At 37.0% G+C, this 23,209-nt stretch overlaps 1 long non-coding RNA gene across 1 annotated transcript in view; it reads left to right on the plus strand.

Moving 5' to 3' along the window:
- LOC128642124 (uncharacterized) overlaps positions 1-19,067 on the plus strand; it is a 29,342-nt gene extending 10,275 nt beyond the window's left edge. The window contains exons 2-5 of the long non-coding RNA XR_008399624.1: positions 14,544-14,571; positions 15,924-15,975; positions 18,012-18,073; positions 18,879-19,067. This is a non-coding gene — a long non-coding RNA (uncharacterized LOC128642124). The remainder of the gene's footprint in view (positions 1-14,543; positions 14,572-15,923; positions 15,976-18,011; positions 18,074-18,878) is intronic.
- The last annotated feature ends 4,142 nt before the right edge of the window (positions 19,068-23,209 follow it).

Here is a 23,209-nt window from a genome sequence, read left to right on the forward strand (position 1 = left end):
ATTTGATCACAGTATTCAGTGGAGGCGTCTGATCTGTTCAGCCGTTAGGAGTAACTGTGAGTAATGGATCGGGAGGTGTGACGTCACGTCACCTGACTATTGTATTCCTCCAATCCCTGTGATATGCTTAAACACAACAAGTTTGAAAATTGTATCCAATTCTTGATTGTAACAAAGTATAATTGGTTGTGTAATGGTTAGTATCAATACTTGCGAATGTCCAGTGTCCAAAAATCTGTCCAAATCTTTCAAAACCGGTTTGTTTTATCAGCAGCTCTGAATCCTATGAAGTGTTGATCCGTTTGGTTTTATGTCCGTTCTGGAATATGAAACTTGTCCTTTTTCAAAGAAGCTCCTAAGCACTTGGTTTTTTTCACTTTTAGTGTATACTAGGGCTATGATGGGAGCAAGGAAGGAACAGGAGGGCACACAGGAATTATTCATACATCGATCTCAGTGTTGATTCAAGGAGATAGAAATGAACCTGTTTTTGCGCCAATAGAACAATTCAGCAGTTGAATAGCCTTAGTGAGTACTTGGTTGCACACAGGAATTATTCATATGTCCTCCCTCTATATTAATCATAGAGATAGGGATGAACCTGTATAGTGTAACACTATCAATAATAAAATTCTAGAATGACAGGAGTAAGCAAATCTACGCGTTTCGGCAGTGTTAGCTGCCTTTATCAAGATGCTTACTATATGAAATTACTGCCTTTTTATAGGGAGTGTTTGATTCGGGACAGGTGTGGTTAGAGGATAGTCTAAATTAACCCTTAAGTGCTTCTAAGGTGAATGTCTCTGAGTTAAGTTCATAGATAGACGAGGTACACCTAATCAAAAAGAGATTTTTTGAAAGTAATATTCCATCTAATTTAACTCATTGAGTGTTTTTGAAATGATTGCCATTAGAATTAAATACATAAACAAAACATGGAATATTAAGTTAATGTTTAAATTTATGAAAAGTTTATGAAGTTTACATGACCTTCATGTTTAAGGTCATGTGAACTATATATGAGAATGTAAAGTTAAGTATACAGATATAGTTGCCTATATCTCAACATTGTACTATAACAAGTTTTTCTTTAATACAGTTTTTTGTTGGAAGTGATTTTTATATATGTGAATATACATTGCTCCAAAGGTTTTTATCATTTTATTATAATAATCTTGCAAAATTGCAATATCAGGTTGTTCTTTGGTTTAGGTGAGCGCTAGAAGTGTGTAGAGAATCAACTGTCTATACGCTAAGGAGTAAGGGGAGGATGTGATACAAAGTAAAAAATATGTAAATATAGCTTAAAGACAGCTATATATATTATAATAAAATGATAAAAACCTTTGGAGCAATGTATATTCACATATATAAAAATCACTTCCAACAAAAAACTGTATTAAAGAAAAACTTGTTATAGTACAATGTTGAGATATAGGCAACTATATCTGTATACTTAACTTTACATTCTCATATATAGTTCACATGACCTTAAACATGAAGGTCATGTAAACTTCATAAACTTTTCATAAATTTAAACATTAACTTAATATTCCATGTTTTGTTTATGTATTTAATTCTAATGGCAATCATTTCAAAAACACTCAATGAGTTAAATTAGATGGAATATTACTTTCAAAAAATCTCTTTTTGATTAGGTGTACCTCATCTATCTATGAACTTAACTCAGAGACATTCACCTTAGAAGCACTTAAGGGTTAATTTAGACTATCCTCTAACCACACCTGTCCCGAATCAAACACTCCCTATAAAAAGGCAGTAATTTCATATAGTAAGCATCTTGATAAAGGCAGCTAACACTGCCGAAACGCGTAGATTTGCTTACTCCTGTCATTCTAGAATTTTATTATTGATAGTGTTACACTATACAGGTTCATCCCTATCTCTATGATTAATATAGAGGGAGGACATATGAATAATTCCTGTGTGCAACCAAGTACTCACTAAGGCTATTCAACTGCTGAATTGTTCTATTGGCGCAAAAACAGGTTCATTTCTATCTCCTTGAATCAACACTGAGATCGATGTATGAATAATTCCTGTGTGCCCTCCTGTTCCTTCCTTGCTCCCATCATAGCCCTAGTATACACTAAAAGTGAAAAAAACCAAGTGCTTAGGAGCTTCTTCGAAAAAGGACAAGTTTCATATTCCAGAACGGACATAAAACCAAACGGATCAACACTTCATAGGATTCAGAGCTGCTGATAAAACAAACCGGTTTTGAAAGATTTGGACAGATTTTTGGACACTGGACATTCGCAAGTATTGATACTAACCATTACACAACCAATTATATTACAATCAAGAATTGGATACAATTTTCAAACTTGTTGTGTTTAAGCATATCACAGGGATTGGAGGAATACAATAGTCAGGTGACGTGACGTCACACCTCCCGATCCATTACTCACAGTTACTCCTAACGGCTGAACAGATCAGACGCCTCCACTGAATACTGTGATCAAATATCTCATTGCTTAAACAAAATACTGGTAACATTTAGTCGAGTCAACTTTACTGTGCTAAGAGTCATTTACCTTTATCAAGTTTATTCATATTCATATATATTTTTAAAGGCACATTCAGGGAACCTTTTAGAAATTTTATATCGGCTGTATATCTATGTTTTTAATATGATTAGTATGTTTTACTGTTATTGATGCCGGCATCCCATGTAATTGAATATATGCTAACATATTCTGTATGCATTAACCAGTTATTCACTTAAATTGCTATATAAATTCTCTTTTTTAGTACCATTGGGTCCTCTTGTTATTTCATTTTATTTGCATAATAATCTGGTTGGCTCTACTTAGCTGGAGCGCTTATCCCACACCATTTTCACCTCTATATCCTCAAACATACACACATACATGCATAAATACACACACATTCACATACATACATAAACACACACATACACACACACACATAAACACCAATGGGTAAAACAGAAACACTAACCCCTGTAGTCAGAGACACTAGTGAAGCATCATGTCACACTCACATGATATCAGTGCAAACAATAGCACGGATCAGCACAACAATCTATAGTGCTCGTGTGATGGAGGTGTACTGCTTCACCCCAATATACTGACAAAGTTCAAAGAATCACCGGCACTTCTAAGTTTTAAGAGACGTTTCGGGGTATCTCCCCTTAGTCATGCAATACTTAACATATGTTCAATATTCACCTTATAAATGCTACTTGGCGCCAAACATTTAAAAACAATGGTATAGGGCCCCCTCTACTGGTGTAGAGTCATACAACATCTCTGCTTACATATATAAACTTTAAAATATAATACAATACAAGCACTTGACGGATGTATAGCAACAATGTAACATCTTCAGCGCTGTGGAATCTGTTGGCGCTCTACAAATAACCGATAATAATAATAATAATAATCTTCTCAAAAATTTACAAAAATAGCCATAATCGGACACTTATGAATCACTTAAATTGCATATATAATTATTGTGTATCTGTCAAAGAATCACAGTAGAGTAACTCAAAATTTACCAAACCCTAATGCAGACACTAAACTGTATATAAACACATAGGTAAATTCAAGTGTAAGAGCACAATGTATTATGTTTAATTGAGACAGAAGTTAACTATAGGAAACAAGTAAGATCAAAATCTCTATTTAATCCTTTGGGGTTGATGGTTTCTAGCTTATAAATCCACCACATCTCTCTTTGTTTGAGGAGTTTTTCTCTGTCCCCACCGTTTCTGGGCATTTTTATCTGTTCGATCACTTGCCACCTCAATTGGCTAATCCCGTGTCCCTGCTACAAAAAATGTTTGGACATTGGGGCTTCTAAGTTTTTTCTTCTTATATTGGAGCGGTGTTGACATATCCGCTCCCTAACTTTTTGGGTTGTCTCTCCTAAATAAAAAAGGGAACACGGGCATTTTATCAGATATACTACAAAAGGACTGTCACAAGTGAAATACCCATTGATGTTATACTTTTTACCACTATGTGGATGGTAGAAGTTAGGTCCTTTAATAATAGAGCTACAGCTCATACATCCCAAACAAGGGAAACTGCCATTTCTTCTACTACCCATAAGTGTCTGTTTAATATTTGTTGCAGGGCCTATATCTGATCTGACTAAATGGTCACGGATGTTTTTGACTCTCCTGAAAGCCATTAATGGAGGTTCCTTAAATATCTTAACCTGAGGGTTGCATTCTCTTAATACATGCCAGTACTTCCTTATCACTTTTGAAATCACATTACTGTGGGGGCTATACTGCGAAACAAAAAACAACCTATCATCCTTATTCATCTTATCTTTCTTAGGGATAGGGTTCTTAATTTAATTAAGTTTTTTATTGATTAGTTTTGGTGGATAACCCCTCTCCAAAAACTTTTCTGCCATCTCTTTGAATCTAATGCTCTTATCCACTTCATTGCTGACAATTCTCTGTACCCTTAATAATTGGCTCTTTGGTAGTGAATCCACAAACCTTTTAGGGTGAAAGCTGTTATATTTCAACAATGTGTTCCTATCTGTTTCTTTATGATATAAATCAAACTTCAATGTGTTCATCCCTTTTGACACCCTTGTTCTTCACTGTATGTTAATGTGAATTGTAACCCTCTGACTGCTGAATTTAGTTAATTAACAAACTGTACCAGGGTTCCAATGCTGCCCCACCACATGCCAAACACATCATCGATATAGCGCCACCATATATCGATCCGTGCTGTCTGAATAATGCATTCTCATATACTATTCGCTCTTCGAATTCATTCATATAAAGGTTGGCGTATGATGGGGCAACATTGGAACCCATAGCCGTTCCTTGTAGCTGCACAAACCACTCATCCTGAAACAAGAAAAAATTCCAATACAGAATTAGACTCAATAGCCTTTCTACAAATTGGCACTGTGCTTTGGTATATCGCCCACTTAACATGAGAGTCTTATTGACTATGGCAATGCCAGTCTCATGTTTTATAGACGTGTATAAGCTCTTCACGTCCATGGTATATAGGAGATATCCGTTAGATGTAAATTCTGTTTGTTTGGCTCTTTCTATAAAATGACCCGTGTCCTTTATGTAACTAGACATTTCTGCTACCAAAGGTTGTAATAATTTATCAATATTTTTTTTCTATGTACAAATAATCAGCCAACTTCTTATCAATAATGCCACATGCAACCGAATAATTCAAAATACTTGTAATCTCTTTCTGTATTTTGAATAATGGATTGCTGAAGATCGTTTTATATGTATTTGGATCATTCAATTGTTCCAATATTTCTTGGATATAATATATTGTATCCAAAATAATAGTGGCTCCGCCCTTTTCTGCCCCTTTAAATACAACATGCTCGTTTTTTTGAGTGATTGTAAAGCTAAGTGGTCATCTTTAGAAAAATTAGCAAACTTATTCCTATTGACACCTGTCAGATTACATTTTTTAACCTTAGTGTGTAAACTTTTAACTTAATTCTCCACCAGATCTATAAATGTGTTAATACTATGATTAACCAAGTTAGGGTTAAAAGTACTCTTCTTTCTAAGGCCAACTTCTTGTAATGATAACATATTTTTATTTGACATATCAATATTACTCTGCATAACATTATCAGCTTCTTTGCTAAACCAGACTTTCAATTTGATGTTTCTATACAGTCTCTGGAGGTCTTTTGCAAGCTCAAAAAAAGTCTGTTTGATGATACAGGCAAAAGGATAAACCCTTGTTAAGAACATGCAATTCACCTGGTGTGGGTGTGTATTATGATATATTTACCACTGAGTTCCGCGGAGCTATCAGTTCTTGTGTTTGATTTTCCGCGGGGATTTCCTTGCTTGTTCCTGTCGACCCTGTGAATTCTTGTTGGAGGTTCCACCTCCGATGCTTGCGCCCCCCCCCCCCCCCGGCGGCATTGCTGTCGCCGCCGCTCTGCTCCAAAGGGGAGGCTGTAGCACCATTTGATGACGTATTGGATCGATTTGACACGTTGGTATCCCGTGACTGCTGATTCTTTTTCTATTATTCTAATGTTATATGCTGATTCTAATGTTATGCAGAGTAATAATGCTACGTCAAATAAAAATATGTTATCATTACAAGCCAATAGGATTGAGCTTGCATACTACTGGCTGATTGGAACAGCCAATAGAATGCAAGCTCAATCCTATTGGCTGATTGCATCAGCCAATAGGATTTATCCTACCTTAATTCCGATTGGCTGATAGGATTCTATCAGCCAATCGGAATTGAAGAGACGCCATCTTGGATGACGTCACTTAAAGGAACCTTCATTCTTCAGTCGCCGTCGGATGGAAGAGGATGCACCGTGTCGGATGTCTTAAAGATGGACACGCTCCGCTCCGGATGGAAGAAGATAGAAGATGCCACCTGGATGAAGACTTCTGCCGGTCTGGATGTCCTCTTCTGGCCGGATCGGATGAAGACTTCTGCCCCTCTGGAGGTCCACTTGTGCCCAGCTGGGTGAAGACGTCTCAAGGTAGGGTGATCTTCAAGGGGGTAGTGTTAGGTTTTATTAAGGGGGGATTGGGTGGGTTTTAGAGTAGGGTTTGGTGTGTGGGTGGTGGGTTTTAATGTTGGGTAGTGATGTCGCGAACCTAAAATCTTCGGTTCGCGAACTGCGGACTCGAACTTCCGGTATTGTTCGCGAACCGCCATTGAATTCAATAGGCAGGTGAACTTTAAAACCTACAAGGACTCTTTCTGGCCACAATAGTGATGGAAAAGTTGTTTCAAGGGTACTAACACCTGGACTGTTGCATGCTGGAGGGGGATCCCTTGCAAAACTCCCATGGAAAATTACATAGTTGATGCAGAGTCTGCTTTTAAGCCATAATGGGTTTAAATCAACTAACATTCCCAAAGTGGCTGTCTCAAAACATCCCGGACAGAAGATAGATTGATAGTGATAGATAGGATAGATAGATAGATATACATAGATTGATAGTTAGATAGAATCGATAGAAGAGAAATAGATAGATTTGTTAGATATATAATTACCCTAATAAATTCTAATAATCAAACATGCGTTCTTGGACCCAACTAGCTTGTGTCAATTAGTACTTTTCTTAGCACTTTAATCCCTGTTCCCCCCCCCCCTATCGGGGGAGTTCTATATGGCCTGCCAGATTACCCTGAAAAATTATAATAATAAGACATGTGGTCTGCTACCTATTTTAACGAGGTTGTGTTTTAAGTACTACCATTCTTAGCACTTTAATCTCTGTAACTCCCCCTATTTGGTGAGGTCTATATGGCCTGGATGATTACCCATACAATTAGTAATGTCCTTCGCATTTTAATAGCTGTTACTCATACTCACCCTATCGGTGGAGGTCTATATGGCCTGCATGATTACCCTTACAAAATATAACAACCAAACATATGTTCTGGGACCCATGGTAAGTAGGTTGGGTTATGTAGTACTGTTCTTTGCATTTTCATACCTGTTACAACACCAAATGGTGGCAGGTCTATCTGTCCTTCATGATTAGCTGCACCCAAACTCAAAAAAAAGCCGAGTGGTCTTAGACTAACACCCATGGCTATCTCTGTTGTTTCAATTAGTAATATTCTTAGCACTTTCATCCCTGTTACGGGCGGTCTACATGGCCATCATGATTAGCCGAACAAAATACTACAATCCAACCTTTTCTCAGTCTTCATAGGCCCTTCATTGTCTGTATTTTGATAGTACAGTTCTTATTATTTTTATAGCTGATACAACACTGAATGTTGTCAGCTCTATATGGCCTGCATGATTAGCTGCACCCAATACAAAAATAAATCCAAGCGGTCTTGGATTAACACCCATGGCTAACTCTGTTGTTTCAAGTAGTACTATTCTTAGCACTTTCATCTCATCATCCCTGTTACTTCCAGGACTCTCGGTGGTGGTGGTCTACATGGCCATCATGATTAGCCTAACCAAATACTACAATCCAACCTTGGCTCAGTCTTCCTAAGGCCCTTCATTGGCTGTATTTTGGTAGTACTGTTCTTATTACTACATGGTGGTCTACATGGCCATCATGATTAGCCTAACCAAATACTACAATCCAACCTTGGCTCAGTCTTCCTAAGGCCCTTCATTGGCTGTATTTTGGTAGTACTGTTCTTATTAGTTTAATAGCTGATACGACACTGAATGTTGTCAGCTCTATATGGCCTGCATGAATAGCCGCACCCAAAGCCAAAAAAAAGCCAAGCAATTTTGCACTAACACCCATGGCTAACTCTGTTGTTTCAAGTTCTAATATTCTTAGCTCTTTCATCTCATCATCCCTGTTACTTCCAGGACTCTCGGTGGTGGTGGTCTACATGGCCATCATGATTAGCCTAAACAAATACTACAATCCAACCTTGGCCCAGTCTTCCTAAGGCCCTTCATTGGCTGTATTTTGGTAGTACTGTTCTTATTAGTTTAATAGCTGATACGACACCGAATGTTGTCAGCTCTATATGGCCTGCATGAATAGCCGCACCCAAAGCCAAAAAAAAGCCAAGCGGTTTTGCACTAACACCCATGGCTAACTCTGTTGTTTCAAGTTCTACTATTCTTAGCTCTTTCATCTCATCATCCCTGTTACTTCCAGGACTCTCGGTGGTGGTGGTCTACATGGCCATCATGATTAGCCTAACCAAATACTACAATCCAACCTTGGCCCAGTCTTCCTAAGGCCCTTCATTGGCTGTATTTTGGTAGTACTGTTCTTATTAGTTTAATAGCTGATATGACACCGAATGTTTTCAGCTCTATATGGCCTGCATGAATAGCCGCACCCAAAGCCCACCAGCAAACTGAGGAATCAAATCACAGCAACTATTACCAAAAATTTTAATTTTTAATTATTAGAATACTGTCACAACAAATATGATTGGTGTAAATAGTTGGCTAGACGGCCTGGCACAAAAGGCTGGCAGTGGCAGGCAGGAGGTAAATTAAATTCAATGGCCCTAGGAGACTGAATATTTGCAGTCCAAAAAATTATGTGTTTTTTTTTTTATTACTGTTACAAAAATTGTGATTGGTGCCACTAATTGACTACTTGGGCCTGGCAGACAGGCTGGCAGATATGAGTCGTGGATGGTAGGTAGGGCAGTAATTTAACACAGTATGCTGTGTAAGTGACAAAAACACAGGACTGATAGAAAATTAAGTTACATTACACTAGCAAAATATTTAAAAATTTTAGATTTTAATATTAAAATTATGTTAAGAAGTGCAATGCACATATGACTCTATGAGTGGTCGCACTGGCTGGCTGCTACGTAGGGCAGCAATTATAACAACAGTATGCTGTGTAAGTCAGATAGACAGTTAGACACAGGCCTGATAGAAAATACAATTAGATTACACTAGCATAATGATTTAAAGACTTTTTTTTGGAAATTTTAAGAAAAAGGTTAAGCACATACATATGAGTCGTGGCTGATAGCCTTGGAAGGGCAGCTATTAAAAACAGTAGGCTATGTATGTCGGATACACACACGCCTGATAGAAAATACTATTAGATTACACTAGAAAAATGATTGAAATTATTTTTTTTGGGGGGGGGGGGGAATTAAAAAAAGGTTAAACACATATGAGTCGTGGCTCATAGACTAGGGAGGGCAGCAAGTAAACACAGTAGGCTCTCTATGTCAGCAAAACACACAGGCCGGATAGAAAATTAGATTTGATTACACTAGCAAACAAATTTAAACTTTTTCTTTATATATATATATATTAAAATTAAGGTGAAAGAAAAATAGATATGAGTGCTGGGTGGCTGCCTGGCACAGACCAATTAACCAAAAGACTGAAAAAAAAGAGGTATATTAATGCTGAGTGAGCCTGACAGACACAGGCATGATAGTAAATGTAATTAGATTACACTAGAAAAATATTTTTTTGTGTTTTTTTTTTTAAATTAAAAATAATGTTATAAACGGATATTAACGCTGCTGGCTGGCACAGAGCAATGAACCAGAGTATATGCTGTGTGACACTGGCCTGATAGAAAATGAAAAAAAATTACACTAGAAAAATAATTATATTTTTGGGTTAGTTAAATTTAAACTAATGTTGTTAGGGAGATATCAGTGGTGGCAGTAGTCACAGCATATGCTGTGAGCCTTAAACACACAGCTGAAAGCCAGGCAAATGCTAATAAAAAAAAAAAAAAAACGGCACGAAATATAGCCCTAAAAAGGGCTTTTTGGGGTACTGTGCTTGCAGCAAAGATGAGTGGAGTCCTTCTGGACTGTAAATACACTAGCCTAGCTATGTTTTTCCTATTAATGTCAGGAGCGAAAACATAACACGTCCTCTCATTAAAAAAGTAAGGTCGTTATGAGTCTAAAATGGCGGATTCCGAGTAGCTGGGAGTGTCTGTGAGGGAGTGTCTGATGTTGATTGGCTCTAATGTGTCAGGCGGCTGTGACATAAAGGGTCAAAGTTTCCACAATGATGACACATAGGGGCGAATCGAACATCGCCATGTGTTCGCCCACAAACACGAATGCGAACAACCTATGTTCGCTGTGAACCGTTCGCGGGCGAACAGTTCGGGACATCACTAATGTTGGGGGGTATTGTATTTTTTTTTACAGGTAAAAGAGCTGATTACTTTGGGGCAATGCCCCGCAAAAGGCCCTTTTAAGGGCTATTTGTAATTTAGTGTAGGGTAGGGAACTTTATTATTTTGGGGGGCTTTTTTATTTTATTAGGGGGATTAGAGTAGGTGTAATAAGCTTAAAAAAATTTAATTATTTTTTATTTTCTGTAATTTAGTGTGTTTTTTTTGTACTTTAGTTTATTTATTTAAATTGTAGCTAATTGTAGTTAGTTTATGTAATTAATTTAATGATAGTGTAGTGTTAGGTGTAATTGTAATTTAGGTTAGGATTTATTTTACAGGTAAATTTAATACAAACTTGCCTGTTAAATAAATATAAACCCTAAGCTAGCTACAATGTAACTATTAGCTATATTGTAGCTATTTTAGGGTTTATTTTATCGGTAAGTATTTAGTTTTAAATAGGATTAATTTATTTAATTGTAGTAATTTTATTTTGTTTTATTTAAATTATATTTAAAATAGGGGGGGTTAGACTTAGGTTTAGGGGTTAATAACTTTAATATAGTAGCGGCGACGTTGGGGGCGACAGATTAGGGGTTAATAAATGTAGATAGGTGTCGGCGATGTTAGGGACAGCAGATTAGGGGTTAATAAAATTTAACTAGTGTTTGAGAGGCGGGAGTGTGGCGGTTTAAGGGTTAATATATTTATTACAGTGGCGGCGATGTCCGGTCGGCAGATTAGGGGTTAAAATTTTTATTTAAGTGTTTGCGATGTGGGGGGGCCTCGGTTTAGGGGTTAATAGGTAGTTTATAGGTGTTAGTGTACTTTGTAGCACTTTAGTTAAGAGTTTTATGTTACGGCGTTAGCCCATAAAACTCTTAACTACTGACTTCTAAATGCGGTAGGAGTCTGGACAGGAGATGGTCTACCGCTCACTTTTTCCAGCAATCGTAATACCGGCGTTAGGAAAATCCCATCAAAATGATTGGATACGCAACTGACGTAAGGGGATTTGCGGTATGCGAAAATCGCTGAAAAAAAGTGAGCGGTACACCTGTACCTGTCAGACTCTTAATACCAACGGGCGTTAAAAAGCAGCGTTGGGACCCCTCAACGCTGCTTTTTAAGGCTAACGCAAGACTCGTAATCTAGGCGTTTGATATTGAAAAGGTCTTGGCATCTGGATGTGTTTACTTATAAATAGGTGCTTAATGACTAGGACCACGTACCTTAGATTAACTCCCAGATATGAGTTAAAAGGTTGATTTTAGGGGTGTGTGTCTGAGTGGCAACCAGGATGGCTGCTCTTTTTCATGGCTGAACACTAGAGATGATAAATCCACTATTTATCACTCATCAGATTTGAAGTCCAAGCCTATTCATTTAATTTTGCAAAACTGAGAACTTCCTGTGCAGATTATTGTAATTTTTATAGAAGATTTAGGCTTGAAAAAACTGAAAAGATGAGGGAAGGTGCTTTTGTGCAATAATCTACTATGGAGGCAGCCATGGAGCGGCAGAGACCCATTGTTTGCTAGTTGGACCTAGCCTCGGACAACAAGAGTATACAGTATGTGAGCCAAGATGTGTCACTGCATTTGCTGATCTCTGCAATGGGAGATGCAGGTGACCATTGTGAGCAGGGTGTAGATTGTCTGAGAGATTAGATAGAAAAGTTGGTGGACACGTGTGGTGGCCCACCAGTTAGTATAGCTGACCAGCTTACTTATATAAGGTCAGTAGTGAAGGGCGCTAATTACTTGACCGTAGACCGCGAGCTGCATGTTGGTTCACCACTATGGAAGAGGCCACTAAGCTTTTCCCTGGATTACTAGGATATGTTGCATCAACTGTTTGGTTAGAGTTTTGTTGCCAGAGGGTTACTGGGACTGGCCTGTGTTTTTGGTCAGAATTTATTCTGCTGATACAATGGGTCATGAATTTAGAAGAGCCGGTGTGGGATAGAACAGTTTATATTATTATTATTATCGGTTATTTGTAGAGCACCAACAGATTCCGCAGCGCTATACTTATACTATTTATAATGGACTTCACCTTTTTATTTTAACATCAGCCTACTTAGACCATATGTTTCTTCTGCTCAATAGTTGGAACTTTTATGAGGACTCTGAAGTTAAGTTCCTAGATATAGATAGGACCTATTGTCGTAGTTTATAGTTAGTTGCTGTCAACAGTTAGGTTTTCTTTAGCTAATTACCTTTTTATTTAACTGTAAGCAAACCTTCATTTAATTGTCATATAGCTGATGTGTGTAGGGCAACTTTATTATATTAATAAATATTGAAGTTCTGCTTTATATATATATATCTGGTAATTGTATGTACATATTGCTATATTCATGTTTCAGAATGCGTGTTAAGATGTTAGTCTGTGTTTTATTTATCCCACCCCCCCCACCCCGGTTCTGTAAAATGACATTATTTAGAATGTACAAATAATATCTAAGATATATTATTATTCTCACCACATGTTCATAATTATAGCATCCCTTATTCTATCATTATGCAGGTTAAGGCTATAACTTGTAATTCAGCCACTAGTCTACTCTGGAAACATGACATTATTCTGTATTCATGACTAACTTATATGGTATTATTTGTCTACTCTTATTTTTTTTTAATTTATACTATATATATGGTCTAGTTTATGTTTAATGCACATCTATAGTGCTGAGTTAAAATTAAATAGTTCAATATCTTAATTTATTGTGTGAATATACAGATCTTCTCCACTAGAGGGTAGTAGAGGTTCATATACTGTATAGATCTATAAGCGCTTTATAGACAGATTTTGTTACATATTATTTTATGATAGTAGATATTTGTGTTAGATCACAGAATTTGATTAGTTTTATTTAGACAAATGAGTGTTCCAGATTTACTAGACATCCTGCTGTAGGATACTTAAAGGGACAGTCTATTGCAGAGTGTTTATTGTTTAAAAAGATAGGTGATCCCTTTATTACCCATTCCCAATTTTTGCATAACCAACACTGTTATATTTAAATATTTTTTTTACCTCAGTGATTACCTTGTATCTAAGAAGTCTGCCCACTTATCTCTGTACTTTTGCATTTTAGCTAATCAGTGCTGACTCATAAATAATTCCGCAAGAGTGAGCACAATGTTATCTATATCGCACACATGAACTAGCACTGTCTTAGTCTTCAACAAAGAATACCAAGAGAAGGAAGCAAATTTGATGATAAAAGTAAATTGGAAAGTTGTTTACATTGCATGCCCTATCTGACTCATGAACGTTTAATTTTGACTCGACTGTCCCTTTAAGGATGTTTATTAGGACCCAAGTGTGATCCTTGAGAGTTATATACTTTTTTTTCCTCCATCATATAGCAGTTTATTACTTAAATCAGGCCCAAATGTGGCCCCTATTTACAAGGAGGAAATATTTGAAAAATTAGGTGTTATATTTTATTTATGTTTTTCTCTTGTGCAAACTATATCATATTGCAGTAGTCTATCTATAGTACGTCATTGGCAAGTTATATCATATTGCAGTAGTCTATCTATAGTACGTCATTGGCAAGTTATATCATATTGCAGTAGTCTATCTATAGTACGTCATTGGCAAGTTATATCATATTGCAGTAGTCTATCTATAGTACGTCATTGGCTGTTTTTCAAGTTACTACCACTATTTCAGAGTCATTCGTATACTTTTATAGGTTGTTTTATTGTACAATAATGATTTATGTATTTGCCTGTGCACAATGTTATACGTTCTGTAACTTGATTTTGTCTTATAAACCTGTAGACTCTGATGTACTGATTGTTTGCACCTGTTTGATATTCACCTCAATAGAAATCTTAAAGATAAAAAAGATTCCACATCAAAGATAAATATAACAATAAAGTTTAATTTTAATTGTATTTATAACTGTAGTTTTTTTTTCCTGTAGGATGTAAATCCATTTGAGGATACTATTGGTAAGTATACAACATTTTACCATTTCTTAAATTCTAAAATAATACTTGGAAATATTACCTTGAAATTAATGTTAAAATGATATGAAACCCAATTTTTTTTTTCTTTCATGATTCAGATAGAGCAGCAATTTTAAGCAACTTTCTAATTTACTCCCATTATTAGGGTGACCATATTTCCGCTAAATGGATACATATGAAAAATACATATGTCAGGGCTGCTTAAAGAAATGTTTTGAATAATTTTCCATTATAGGAACCCTGACATATGTATGTTTCATATGCGTCCCTTTTTAAAGCAGCAATATGATCACCCTACAATAATCAAATGTTCTTCATTCTCTCGCTATCTTTATTTGAAAAAGCAGGAATGGAAGCTTAGGAGTCAGCACATTTTTGGTTTGGCACCTGGGTAGCACTTGCTGATTGGTGGCTACATTTAGCCACCAATCAGCAAGCATTGCTTTTTGAAATAAAGATACAAAGAGAACGAAGACAAATTGATAATAGGAGTCAATTAGAAAGTTGCTTAAAATTGCTGCTCTATCTGCATCATGAAAGAAAAAATATGGGTTTCATATCATTTTAATATAATTTATTTGCACAAAAAGCCATGAAGCTCTGCCTCACTCGGGGACTCCAGGTTGGGGTTAATCACTTTAATATAGTCAACCTCCCTCTTAGACTTACGTATAGATATTCCATTGATGTTTTCAATTAATGTTACATTTTTTAATTGAGTGTTCCTAATTATTTTTAGTAAATTAACTGCAGCCTCTTTAGATTTAAAGGGACATCAAACCCAAAAGGTTTCTTTCATGATTTAGACAGAACATACAATTTTAAACAACTTTCCAATTTACTTCTGTTATCCAATTTGCTTCATTCTTTTGGTATCCTTTGTTAAAAAAGCATAGCTAAGTAAGCTCAGGAGCAGGGAGCTAGCTGCTGATTGGAGGCTGCACATACCTTGTGTCATTGGTATACTTGTGTTCAGCTAGGTCCTAGTGGTGCATTGCTGCTCCTTAATGGAAACCAAGAGAATAAAACAAAATTAATAATGACAGTAAATAGGAAAGTTATTTAAAAGTGTATCCTCTATCTGAATCACAAAATAAATTATTTGTTTTATGTCCCTTAAAGATTAATTGAATTTAGCACTGAGGTGTTTGTCTTTCATTAAGATTTCTCTACATAGGAGGAGTGATCTGAATGATTCCAGTGTTTAAATGTAGCATCTTGGGTGTAATTTACTAAATAAACTTATCTTTATTCTAAAAAGTCATGATAATTTGTTCCTGCTATACCATAGATTCTCTAATACATAACTGATGAGTATTTTTATTCCCATACAGAGAACCTATTGTTAGAACTAGGCTTCATGGATCTACTCTTCTACCTGGAGAGGTAAGTAAGGTGTTTGGCTATTACACAAGGAAGGGATTTTGATTCAATTTAGACAAAGTGTTAAAGTCAGATTAAAACTACCATTCACTAATAGAGTGACCTGCAATACAATATTCACTGTCACATGTTTATAAGGTCAGAGCACTTTATTGAACAACATTCTAAAGGTAAGAAGCCTTTAAGTGATCTGTTATAGAACATGTAGGCAGCCCCTAGAGATAATGATAGGTTTAGGTTATTATGCAGACAAGAAACTTATTGGATATTTTGGTTAGAATTTTAGGTTCCAGTGGGATTTAACTGAGTTTGACATCATCAGTTATTGGGAATAAAATATCTATAAAATAATTAGATCTACTACATATTGTCTATTCACTTATTTCTTATAGAATTACTGTTTCTAACGTTTCACTAAAGAGCACATTGTAGTGATAATGAGACTTTAAAGGTCTAGAGAGGTTAACAAAGTATTATTGCATGAATCACATAAATTATCAGAATGATACAAAATACAAACTCTTTTCTCTGTTCATTATAAATTACTCTCATATCTTGTAAGGCAAACTGTAAACAGAAAGAGTGAGGTAGCTATGTACCCAATAGAACACAATGGTCATTTTATACCGTACATAATCATGGTGACCATTAGGTAAGTGCATTTGTTCTGTTTTTTTTGTTCTGTAACGAATACGAAAGTAGCTGCCGCAAGCCACATTCATCTCTTTTCAGAGCCGCAAATATTCTTGTGACAGTGCCTAGTTCTGCATTTGCTACGGAAAAACAAATGCACATACGTAGCAAACATAAGGAAAATTATAACCTAATATATGGGTCCTTTAGAGAAATATACCTAATATATCTAACATATCTAATGAATTTCTACAGAAAATCATCTTTAGTCTATGGAGTGTTTTAGAAAAATCATTTGATATGTTGTTGTTTTTTCTAAGGGATTGTGATCGACCCCATAATCCTTGTGAATATTAATTATTGTTATTTGCTAGAAGTAATTGCCTACAGACTAATTTGCATACAATGTCATTATGTCATATCCTAGTGATGGCTAAGTGTGACTCCCCAGATGTTTTGGAACTACATTTCCCATGATGCTTAGGCACTCTGCAGTCTAGTTGAGCATTATGGGAAATATAATTCCGAAACATTAGGGGTTCCAAGGTTAGCCATGACAGAGGGTCTTATCTGAGGTCTGATGTGGGTATTTGGCTGACAGAGGGGCTTCAGGACCAGATCTGAGGTCTGATGTGGGTATTTAGCTGATAGAGGGGCTTCAGGACCAGATCTGAGGTCTGATGTGGGTATTTGGCTGACAGAGGGGCTTCAGGACCAGATCTGAGGTCTGATGTGGGTATTTAGCTGATAGAGGGGCTTCAGGACCAGATCTGAGGTCTGATGTGGGTATTTGGCTGACAGAGGGGCTTCAGGACCAGATCTGAGGTCTGATGTGGGTATTTAGCTGATAGAGGGGCTTCAGGACCAGATCTGAGGTCTGATGTGGGTATTTGGCTGACAGAGGGGCTTCAGGACCAGATCTGAGGTCTGATGTGGGTATTTGGCTGACAGAGGGGCTTCAGGACCAGATCTGAGGTCTGATGTGGGTATTTGGCTGACAGAGGGGCTTCAGGACCAGATCTGAGGTCTGATGTGGGTATCTGGCTGACAGAGAGGCTTCAAGATGATATCTAAGGTCTGATGTAGGTATTTGGCTGACAGAGGGGCTTCAGGACCAGATCTGAGGTCTCATGCATTTTGCTGACAGAGGGGTGCCAGGACCAGATCTGAAGTCTCATGTACTTATTTGGCTGACAGAGGGGCTTCAGGACCATATCTGAAGTCTCATGTGAGTATTTTGCTGACAGTGGGACATGAAGACCAGTGTGGGATTTGGGGTCCTATGTGGGTATTTGTCTGTAAAAGGGGCTTCTAGACCAAGTCTCCTATAAATTAATGGGAATTATTGCCTGAAATGGGAGATTAATTGCCAGGAGTCTGATCTGATTTTCCTTCTTTATCCACAGCTTTTGGTGCATCCCGGGATAACTACATTAACAACTTTATAAGCCCCGGTGACATTAAAAAGGTAAGTAGGTGACAGAGGAACTCAGGGATATGAGATGTGAGATCAGATATTTGTCTGGAAGAGGGGCTTTCAAGTCAGGGGTCTTACAATATAATCTGATGTGGATCATTGTCTAAAATGAAGCTGCAGAGCCAGGAGTCTGATTTGATGTTCATTCCTTTTTTTAACCTTCATTATCAAATATGATTCCAAGTATAAAACTGTCACTGCTGGTTCTTTAAAGTGTTACTTCAGCACAGTAATTATAAGAGAATTCCAACAGCTGCCCTTTTACACACAACTTGCAAATGAAAATGACTTTTGCAAACTTGTAGAAGAAAGTACCATCCCGATATAGGGGTAGATTTATTATATGCTGGGCGGACATGATTCGCTGTAGTTTACGCTGTCGGCATTTAACATTGCACAAGCATTTCTTGTGAAATGCTTGTGCAAAGCCGCCCCCTGCACATTCATGGCCAATCGACCGCTAGCAGGGGAAGTCAATCATCCTGATCGTATCAGATCGGGCTGATTGAAGTGCGCGACCTAAAACGTGGAGGACAAGTTAAGGAGCAGTGGTCTTACGACCGCTGCTTCTTAACTTCAATTTCCGGCAAGCCGTAAACTTCGGGCGGAGACAGCAGCATTCACTGCTTGTTAAATCTGGCCCATAGTCTTATGTGAATTCTCTTTCAGGGCAGTGACTGCAGAAACCAGAAATTATATGAAAATTGTCAATTCTTTAGATTACAATGTGTTACCTATGGGGTAGAAGCTGTATAGTAACAAAAAGACTAATTTAGTAATTGCTTTTTTTTTCCAGCCAATATACCATCAATCTAAAAATCAACCAATCAGCTTCCTGAGAGTCACAAAAAAGGAATTAACTCCCCAACACCAATGAGATTGCAGAGGATATCAGCAGCTATAGAAAATGGTTCCTTTCACCATTAGATAAGAAGAAAACAGTTTAATTTCAGTTTCAAAAAGATTAAATAAAGTTTTATAAATAGTTCTGTAGTTTAAAGTGATTTTTTTCTTCCTACTCCCTTCCATGTTTTGAGTAGAATAGGAAGTGCCTTGTTTTTTGTTTCCCTAATATAGGTACTTTCCTAGACAATACACACAGCAAATAAATACCGGTGTAACTATATAATTACACACAGAGCTTATGTGATATGTGACTGGAATTATAATATAAAATCAGTATAATCTATGTGATTAATGAGGCGCACACATTAATAATAGCCAAACCCACAAAGGATTCAGATAGACACCTAGTTTTATGTAGTGAAACATTCTGTTTTTGTATTCAGCCTGAGCTCAGCACTGTCTGTATAATCCAATAAACTAACTACAGTATACAGGAGTAGTGCAGTTTTGTACAATGTAGCCTTTAATAGCAAGTTAAAGGGACAGTCTAGTCCACAAAAAATGTTTTGTTTAAAAAGATAGATAATCCCTTTATTACCCATTCCCCAGTTTTGCATAACCAGCACAGTTATATTAATATACTTATTACCTCTGTGATTACCTTGTATCTAAGCTTCTGCAGACTGACCCCTTACTTCAGTTATTTTGACAGACTTGCATTGTAGCCAATCAGTGCTCTCTCATAAGTATCTCCACGGGCGTGACCACAATGTTATCTATATGGCACACATGAACTAACGCCTAGCTATGAAAAAAAACCTGTCAAATGCATTCAGATAAGAGGCGGCCTTCAGGTTTAGAAATTAGCATATGAGCCTACCTAGGTTTAGCTTTCAACTAAGAATACCAAAAGCAAATTTGATGATAAAAGTAAATTGGAAAGTTGTTTAAAATTACATGCCCTATCTGAATTATGAAAGTTTAATTGTGACTAGACTGTTCCTTTAAAAATATGTAAACGGCAAGAGGAGTTTGGCAACTTTACATAAAGTATTTGCAGATTATTATGTCCAGATAGTCAATAGTATAGGGTGAGACATTTATCAGTTTGTGTGAACAGCAAGTCCCTGATTCCAATCAATCAGAATTCTCCATTAATCTCATGGTGATAACGGGATCTATTCTGCTGTTCAGATGATGAACATGTGTTGTCATTCTGCGGAGCCTCCTTTTTTATCCATATTCTGGGGATTCCCTGCACTGCTGCCTCTTCCTGACTGGCATGGTGATGTCACCACAGGATTAATTATTTCCTGTATATTTCTAAACCATATTTAATGTGCTCACATTTAGCATCAGTTCACCAAAATATAGGATTTTGTACCTATTTTATTCAATTAAAATGAACAAAAATCAAAAGAGCATTTATTGCTTTTGTCACTGTGTGCCATCTTGCAATTTATACAGAAACCATACAGTAGAACCAATGCTAAGAGACAGCTGGCGGCAGTCAGACACAGGACCATTCATTTAAATGCACAGGATTGCTGCTTTCAAATAAGGACTCATACGTTGTGGGGGGGGGGGGGGTAACATAAGTGATAACCCACCCCCTAATGTTGTTCCATATTCTTTTGGTTCTATCAGTGACCAATGAATAGTCACCTGGCACATGACCCCTCCTTTAATAAAAACAACCTCTCCTGTTTCAATAAGAGGGGACACTTGCTGTATTGTAGTGCTTATTGTATGAAGTTAGAGTCCATTTTTACAATTTTACTTCACAAACAAGAAAAGGGAATTTAAATGTGTTGACAGAAATGTAAAACACTATTGTTGTATTATTATAATATCTAATCCTCTGCCTAGGCCTGTCATCTGGTAAATGACCAATAACTGATGGTCGTATTCTGCTCAAAGAAGAGAGAGAATGAAAACTGTTAGTGAAAGTTATTTCTTTAATTATAGGTATTTTATGCCCCAATTAACTTAAACAATCCCCACAACTATTGAATATTGGTTGACACAAATTCATTTATTTATCATTACAAACAAGTATAACAATTAATACAATACCTCAAGACCCAAGAAGCATCTGGTAACAATTTTAGCAAAGATCTTACACAAGTTATACACATCTCAGACCAATCAGATTGTTCCACGGGCGGACTGAGACCAACCGGGGCCCCCGGGCAAAAGTGTGGCAGGGCCCCCCACCGCCTCTTTGCTCTATCTACCTTACCTCCTCTACCCTATTGCCCCTTCCATCTCCTGTGCCCCTCTTACCTCCCTTGCCCCTCCCCCACCATTTTTTTAAATTGCCATATAAAGAGACAATTTTTTCCTTAAATATTTTTAATAAGAACTAAATATTGTAAATTAACAAGTGCTTGTGCAAAAAAAAAAAAATCCCCATGTCAATATGCACTACAGTATGGAGCAGAAAGTAGTGAGGGGCAGCCAAGGGGTTAAACTCACTTCTGTTTACTTGTTACTGGCAGCTAAAGAGGTGCAATCATTACTTTATATGTTACTGGCAGCCAAGGGGTAAAATTACTGATTAGTTATCAAAAATATACATCATGGGATTAACATTGGGGCTAAGGTAGTGCTGTTAGGTGGGACATTGTGTTACCCAACTATCATTGTGCCCATCACAGGTTGTCCAGTATATTGGTGGAGGGCAACTGGAGTCTGGTTTTAGGGATAAAAATAAAAAGCACTTTTAAATTTGCTTGGGCATGTGATGCTTGGTTGAAAAAAACAACAACTTAAATAAGGGAGTTATATGGTCTTTTAAAGGGACAGAAAGTGAAACTTATTAGAGATACTGGATGTCATTTTACCAATTTACTTTTATCAAATTTGCTGGAATTCTAGAATCTCAGAAATAATCATGATATTAAAAAAGGGCTGCTGACAAGGGTGGGATTGTAGTAGTTTTGAACATGTCTGCCTATATTGCTGAGTCTTTGCGGCAACTACATAATAGTTTGGAGGATGAGGTTTTGTCAAAAAACACTATCTGGCAATTTCAGAGACAACCTAACATTTTTTGGATGATGGTTTAAGTCATTGATGGTCAACTTTCTAACAAACGGAAGCCGCATGTCAATATTTTTGAAGCCTTAAGGGCTGTATATAAAGTTATGACTATTAAACACCCAAATATTAATAAGACTTGTGCACGGCCGAAAAATTTGGTTCGGTTCGGATCGATTTGGATGTTTTCGAATTTTGGTTCGGATCGATTCGAATTCGGAAAAATTCAAATGAATTCTTTTCGGATTCGAATAAATTCGGCTGGATTCGGTTCGGTTTGATTCGGAATTTCGGTATGTGTTAGGTGGGATGTGCTGTGTATTAGACTAGTATTATGTACTGTATATTAGGTGTAACCCATAGCAGAGTGATATAACCTAATATACTGTACAATACTAGTGTAATCCATGGCCATCCGAATGTAACGAATAACTAGTGTAATCCATGGCCATCCGAATGTAACGAATAAATCCGAACTAATTCGGATTTATTCGGTAAATACGGTACTACCGTAATTCGGAAATTCGAATCGATCCGAATCTCCGAATTTAACAAATTCGGTCGAATTTCGATTCAGAACTAATCGAAGCGCACATGTCTAATATTAATATTCTTCCTAAAAATGTCCAATGGCACAAAGGATATAGGTAAGGTTGCAGGGTAGCCTCTATTTACTGTTCTTTCCTTTTTTTAGTTTTGGTCGCCCCAAATCACATTTCTAGTTTTTTTTCCAGGGGGCACAGAAACTATGGCACATATTGACACCCTAGTTCTAGGTTTTCCAAGGGGCCACAAAAATAGAGCAGAGGGCCACATGAGGGCCTCTGGCCACCAATTGACCATCCATGATTTAAGTGTTTGCTTTATAAATCAGGATAATTTTAATTTTGTATATGTAGAAAAATTGTTAATACCCGTTTTTCTATACGTTTCTGAAGGCAAATAAATCACTCACGGATATGGGGAAGGCTCATCATGTAAGACAGGGATGGCCAACTAACGATCTGTGAGCCACATGTGGCCTTCTGCTCTAGTTATTGTGGCCCCAGGAAAAGGCAAACTAAAAATGTGGGTTTGGGGACTTCTGCTGGGTGGGCAAACAAGGTGGTCACAACTGAAAGATCCCTCTGGAAGGGAGAACAGCTGATAGGTGTCCTTCTTAACTAAATCTCACCCTGTGACACTGGACATTTTTATGAAATATACTATAGTTTGTGTGTAAAATTGCCATATATTTAT

This window comes from Bombina bombina, chromosome 11, assembly GCF_027579735.1.
Source record: "Bombina bombina isolate aBomBom1 chromosome 11, aBomBom1.pri, whole genome shotgun sequence".
In the NCBI taxonomy this organism is placed as follows: Eukaryota; Metazoa; Chordata; class Amphibia; order Anura; family Bombinatoridae; genus Bombina; species Bombina bombina.